A 7,173-nucleotide genomic window follows, 5' to 3' on the forward strand; every position below is an offset into this window, starting at 1 on the left:
GTAGAATTGAGGTCTCCAAACTAGAAGGTGGAGGGTGTGCACATCAGAATTTAACACGCGAACGGCACTCCACTTCTTAGAACAACACGGACTACCAACTTATGTTGAAGTTAAATCCGCGCAGATCATTCAGGTTTGCCTGTCCAGATAGTTTTAAGATCTTTGAAGCATTTTTGTCTTAACTGCAGATCTAATTTCAGTCAGCCTCAGGATAATCTTTAAAAATGTAAATTCTTGGGTTTCCTAAATAATCCTAGGAGTGTACAGGTTTAAAACAGGAATCCCTTTGGAAATGGTTATTATAAACTTGAAGGATGGGGCGCCTGGGTGGCTCTGTCGGTTGAGCATCCAACTTCAGCTCAGGTCGTGATCTCACGGCCCATGAGTTCGAGCCCTGCGTCGGGCTCTGTGCTGACAGCTCAGAGCCTGGAACCTGCTTCGGATTCTGTGTCTCCCTTTCTCTCTGACCCTCCCCCATTCATTCTCTCTGTCTCAAAAATAAACATTAAAAAAAATAATAAACTTGAAGGATGACCAAGTAGAAATAAAGATGGAGAGCACCCACTCTTCAATATCACAATGATGCCTGAGTGAATCTTTAAGATGAATCCTGCACGAAATTAAAAGCTTATGAAAAAATAGTCCCTTTTATATGCAGAAAACCAACAAAGAAAAATCCTTTGCTCTAAGGCTGGTTTGGTCAAAAGTTGATTCTTTTAGTTAAAAAGGGTATTTGACTGTAAATTCTTTGAAGTCTGTGCATAGAAGAGTAAAGCCTATTCTAGGATTTATATTACTTCTTTGGGAGTGGAGAGTGGTAGTTGCTCGTTCTAAACGTAAATTTCCTTTCTACTTCGACAATAATGTCAGAATTGTATTTTGGCTTTCCTTCTGGATCCACATAGATGGCTATCATTTGCTGGGTGAGTATAAGAGGTAGCAGTAACATTAGTGTTGGACTAAAACTATTAAGTTTATAACCAGATAAGTCCCATGTAATCTATACAAATAAAGGGGTATCATTAACGACCAAGGAGAAGGCCTTCCACTGCAAGCTACATGATAAGTGGTTTTGAAATCTGCACAATAAAGCTGGAAGGCTGAAGTAAACAGAAGCGAAGAGACTAGAAGACCAGCCTGAGGAAGGCAACGTTGCCTATCGAATCGTTTAGGGCCTCGGAGGATATGGAGGCGGAGTCCATAGAGTTTTCTCCACTAGAATCCTTTTCCTCAGAAAGGGGATGTTAATATTGAGTTAATATTGAGTAGTTGAGGTCTGATACTTAGCCACTTCTATTGGTACCATTTCCGGTTCATGTGACTTTTAATATTTTAAACTCGATTTTAATTGACCTTTGTACCCTTTGGTTCTCTTCTCACCAGCTCCTCCGGGTTCAGATTCCTAGAAAACCAGAGAAGGGAAAATGCAACGGAGAACTTGGCGGCAGCTGGGGGTGAAGCTGCCTCATCTGCTTTCTGGGGCTCGGACTTAGGGACTTCGGGATCTGTGTGAGACAGCAGGTTGGCCTGTTCTCTTAGCAATTGGGAGGCAACGGGTTGCCCAGCTGGCTCTACCAACCTCTGTGTGGGGTGTAGCTTAAATAGCAAATGGAAAATTCTTAAACATTGACTGGGTTGTCACGTGTTCGTGCTTGGATCTATGGAAGCACCGATTCAGAAAGCGTTACTTAGACTTGTCCCAAACCTTGGGTTTCTAACTCTTGGTAAAAGCGATATTTCTGCTGTATCTCATTTTGCATGGAGATATCATATGATTCCATAGGGAGCACTAGTTTAATGTTTCAAGGGGCCACATTTTTCTGTGAAGCAGATGGGTGTGTGGAGCTTCTCCTAGGTAGGAAGTAGTTCATAGGTGTTCCGTCTCTGCAATGTGGATAGAATCTATTGAGTCCTAAGCATTTTCAAAACTTCCCCATGCAGATGAAGACTGTCCTTCAAATACCCTTCTTTAGAAGATTTAGAATTTGATGCCGGCTGTTACTCAGATCTGATCTTAGAATAGCTTTCAGAGTCCATTTATGAACCAAACAACATAATCCACGTAGTTCTTCCCGAGTACATCACTTAGTTCAACCAACTAGCATCACACAGCTCCGTTACTCCCCTTTATTCACAAAACTTGGTTCTGAACAACCGTGGTCTTTTTTTCCCCCCTTCCAGAAATAAAACCCAAAGTGTGAAGATTGTCCATTACTGATAGTATTCCAAAGAAAGGCTTAGGGGATGACTCAAAAGGGAAATTCAAATATGGTAGAGCTTTTAGTAACGGCAGTAGGACAGGGATGATCGAGTCATGAAGCCCCATGTGTGAATGTGCATGCATCCCACTTGCCAGACCTACTGGGGGGTGGGATCTGGGGAGGGTTTTTTTTTTTTTTTTTCTTTCTCAACACTCGGAGTGAGACTGGAGTAACGGACGGGGTGGGACTCCAATGCATTCTAGGCCAGTGCCCAGGCACCTAGCATGGCCAACATGAGACCTTGGCACAGGGATGCTGGAAGAGAGACCCCAAAGTTATAGGAGATAATGGGGGATGTTCCAGTCCTTCCACTGGTACAACCAGACGACTTGAGTGTAGGACTTGTGGCAGAAACTGGTTTGAGCTGCTGGCTCAGCCCTGGACCTGACTGAATGCCTAGTGCTGGTCTCGATTGACCTGCCTGGGGCTCTCCAGGAGGCCAGCCTGCAGGGAACCCATCCCCAGCTGTCCCATTAGCGCTGTCCTAAGTGGCCACTTTGAAGGGGATAGCACGGGCTTCTCTATAAATTCACTAGGTTGAGGGGCGCCTGGGTGGCTCAGTCGGTTGAGCGTCCGGCTTTAGCTCCTGTCACGATCTCACAGTCTGTGAGTTTGAGCCCCGTGTCGGGCTCTGTGCTGACAGCTCCGAGCCTGGAGCCTGTTTCAGATTCTGTGTCTCCCTCTCTCCCTGCCTCTCCCCTGCTCGTGCTCTGTCTCTCTCTCTCTCTCAAAAATAAACATTAAAAAAAATTTAAATTCACTAGGTTGAATGCCAAGTCCTGGATCTAACCATCCCTGGCTCTGTGACCTTGAAGAAGTCCCTTTACCTTCCTGAGCCAACAGTTCCTTAATTTGTCATGCTATCAGACAGATCTTAGACTTGTTGCACTTTTATGAAGTTCTTACATTTTCTCTGTATGATGGAGTACCTAAGAATGCTCTACACCATTGCTCCTTGTTTCAGAAACTCTGTGTGTGTGTGTGTGTGTGTGTGTGTGTGCGCGCGCGCACATGTGCAAATCAGGGTGGTCTCTTTAACACAGCATCTAATACAATACCTATCTAGATGATAAACATCCAGAACATGAGAAACCAGCCTAGGTAAACCAAAGCACATTTACTGTTTGTGGTAGCAATTTAAAATTTCGTATTAGCTTTCTTTTGTTTTTAAGCTCCTTTCTCCACCTCTTTAGGTCAGATAGTTGGGAAAAATGATAAAAGCTCGAGCAGGTCTAAATACGTTACAGGCGCATCTTCCATACGTATACTCTGGTCAGAGAGGCGTTTCAAAGTTCGTTTTAATGAGTCTTTTATGGCGCTTTATATGCGGCAACTTTCTCCACCCGTCATATGGATTGGTATTTCTTTTTTTGAAATATGCCTGGATTGCACACCCTGACATGCTTATAAACTAAATGCAGAAATGGCATTGCAGAAAGAATTATTTCATGCATCGCATCCGCAACTTATTTCCACTGTTTAGCCTCACACACGTTGTTCTCATTTCCACTCTTCACAAGACATTTGTTCTTTTCACTGTTCTCTACTTTAAGTGGATGAGGTTCATCTGGTTTGTTGATGTTATAAAATATGGAATTCTCCTATTAATGGTTCTGAAATCATATGGGAGTACTTTGCACCGTGTCTTTGCCATGAGGCAGCATTACCTTGTATCATATAGAATGAGTTAACATGATATTAAATTACTCCTTTTTATGTCATTCACATTTTTTTACTTTCTGAGGACCTTTTGTCTTCTTATCTGTGAAGTGTGCAATTGTCACTGAGAAAAGGAAACCTTGTAGCATTTACTTGGAGCTTGACTCTTACATAAAGCTATGGAGATCAATGTATTTACTTAAGGGTTTGAGAGAAAGGATGTTGAAAAGTGGCACCAGAGGACATTAAATGATCTCTTTTGATCAATCTAGCCAGTTTTCTTTTAAACCCATTGACCTCCTCTGCCTATCGAAAGGTTCTGAGCCTTTCCAAAGAGTGTCAGCTGACTTCTTCTCTAGGCTATTCTAAGATACTGTGGGTCAGGGATTCCTTAGATAAGTGAAAACAAGCAGATTATCTTGGTTAAATTCTTAACCAACTATGACCTAATTGATACAAAGATAACCACAACTTCATCTCCGAGCCAATTTACTATAACTGCCCTCATTTTATTCTTATTAAAATGTTAATGGTTAGTAACGTGTGCAAAGGCCAGAGCACCGGTTTTCAAATGCAAGGGTGCACAGAATGCCCGGAGGGCTTCTTGCCTTGTTAAAGCCGGTGCTGGCGTCTGATTGAGGGGGAGAGGCGGGAGACTCTGCATTTCTAGCGAGTTCCTGGGTGATCCTGCTGCTGGTCCAGAGATCCCACTCCAAAAATCACTGGGGTTGGGGGCGGGCAGGAAGGAAGACAGAAAGACTAGCTACTCCTCACTCTTTGCATGTCATGTCTACTTTTAATGCAACTTAAGATTCACAAACGCCAGCAGCTGGGTTCAAATCTAAATCAGACCTTAAGGATGCAGATCTAAAACTAAGTCCTTAGGAGTGGAATCTCCTTTTAGTTTCCTTCCCCGTAATCCTACAGCCCCCTGCTCAGAGAACCCTCCAGAGCCAGAGACCGGGAGAGGTGGAAGATCCAATTGTGTAAAACCTTTGAGCCAGTTGGTGGGGCTGAGTCTCAATTCCTGCACAGAGTTCCTTAAGTCCCAAAGGATACAGTAAGGATACCCCACCCCCCACCACCACTGCCGCCACCTTCCCTTAGAAGGGAAGGAAATACACTTCAGTGGTGGCCTTATAGTTGAACATTCAGATAAAGCCCAGTGTGGATGCGCAGAATGACCGTCCAAAGAACCCACATGGCTTCTGGGCCTGGACCCCTCTAACCCTGGTTAGACTCCTTTCCATAACTGGAGGAAAGTGTTTGTTAGACAACCAGCTCTGACTGATGGACAACAGAGGTCTGTGACCGATTCTGACAGTCTCACAAGCATGTATTGATAGCCTCCCTCTAGGGAAGAGACCCTTCCATGGGGAGGGGTCCTGCTGATAAAAGTGAATTTATTAGCCAAGTGGCCCCCCGTGTTGTAGTCCCGATGCCAGAAACGCTCTCTTCTGTGAGTGGGCATCTTGGTGCCTCCTTGCCAGATGCTGTTAAAATCCCCAATTCTCTTAAACCCTTGGTTCTGAGTCTGCTCCCAAAGAACATTCCGACTGGAGTCTGGCTTCCTCTTGGTGGGTCTGCCAGGATTCTGGTTTCTGCGGTGGTAAATTCTTCCAGCTAATGAGTGAGTTGACTTATGACCTAGAACAAGCTCCATGCAATACTCTCAGGTCCCCGTGCAGCAAGTCTCGGGATCTCAAAGAAGGGGGTCCCTGATCATGACTTGGTTTTTCTATAGCTTCACCGTAGGGGCAGAATGTGCTGGGCATGTTGAGTGTGTGTGGTACTTTTATTTCTCTGAAATTATTAAATTGGCATTCTTGCTTTATATTAGTTTAATGAGCTTGGAAAATGTGCTTCTGCCCCCGAGTAGATGCTTGTAAAGCTGAGGGCCAAACCTTGGACAGTGGTTAAATCCTCCAAATCCTTAATGCCTTGCCTGGGGCCTTTGGGAACCCGTCTGCTGGCCTGGGTCCTCACTGGCAGTGAGCAGACGTGACCGCATGGTGAGAATCCGCATCCGGTTTGCCACATAGACTAGCTTTCGTTCTAGGACAAATGACTTAACTCTCTTGGGAGGCTCGGATAACGGGTCTGATACCTGTTCTGACTTGGAATTCAATAAACTTCATAATCGAATGCAGGTTCTAAATCTCAAGGGAGAAAAGCCTCCTATGTAAGACCCGAAAGATGTCTGCCAATGCGTGACTTCATGCTTCTTGATTGTCTGCACTCAAGTTCACTGCCGTTCCCTCTCACGTACCATGCCGTGTCCCACTCCTTGAGCGTTCTCCACATCTCTGTGTTGCGTCCACCTCTGTCCCCGCCGGGGTTGCCTTTGTGAGGATACGATCTGTCCCATCACGTGGGGCCCCGGTCTCAGAAGCACTCTGAGCTTCGCCTGATGCTCTGACACTGCTTTGAAGTTCGTCGTATTCTCTGCACAGGGGCCAATGCTGGACCCACAAACGACCGCCTAGTTGCTGATGACATCAAATCTGGATCTCGATTTCAAGAGTCGCCTGTAAAAACTTCAGATGGAGTCTGCATACCTGTCTAAAGGCCATCAGCATGTAGGCAACAACCCTTCAAAAATGGCCTCGAATTCCTTTCGGCACCCCCAAGAAGGTACTTTCCGATGACGGAAAGAATGCTCACTCGTTCAAACACTCAGAATTCAAACGAGGTTTCAGGGCTCTTCTACCTGCCTTTTTGGCCAGGCATTGGGTCCATGGGTCGGAGGATTCATCCTCCTTAATGAGTTTATTCATAGCCTCTTTTCCCAAGCCTACGTCTGGTGTGCCCTGTTCACCTGGGTGTCCTTCTCGGTGCTCGCTTGCTTTGGGGGTTCCATTCTTCCCATCCACCTCCCACCAGGCATCTCTGGCAACATCCCTCTCCTGTGTAAAGCCCATCAAGACAAAGTCCCCATACTTCCCATGACCTACAAAGATGTCCATGTGGTAAACATTGCCTTTCGTTATAGGTTAATCCCTGCACATGGATGTCTCTGCTCAAGCCATACGAAACAAGTAGCACATCTTCTAAAATTTCCATGCTCCTGTGGCTGCTGGCCTTTGCAAATGCTGTCCCCGTGGCCTAGGAGGTCTAACCCCCGGTCAACTGCGCGATGTGCTATACTCTCTCTGCCTCCCCCAACGCAGCCTAAATACGGCTTTTCAAAAAATTTTTTTAAGTTTTCTTTCTTCCTTTCTTTCTTTCTTTCTTTCTTTCTTTCTTTCTTTCT

This window comes from Herpailurus yagouaroundi, unplaced genomic scaffold (assembly GCF_014898765.1).
Source record: "Herpailurus yagouaroundi ecotype Mexico unplaced genomic scaffold, PumYag 164, whole genome shotgun sequence".
Taxonomy (NCBI): Eukaryota; Metazoa; Chordata; class Mammalia; order Carnivora; family Felidae; genus Herpailurus; species Herpailurus yagouaroundi.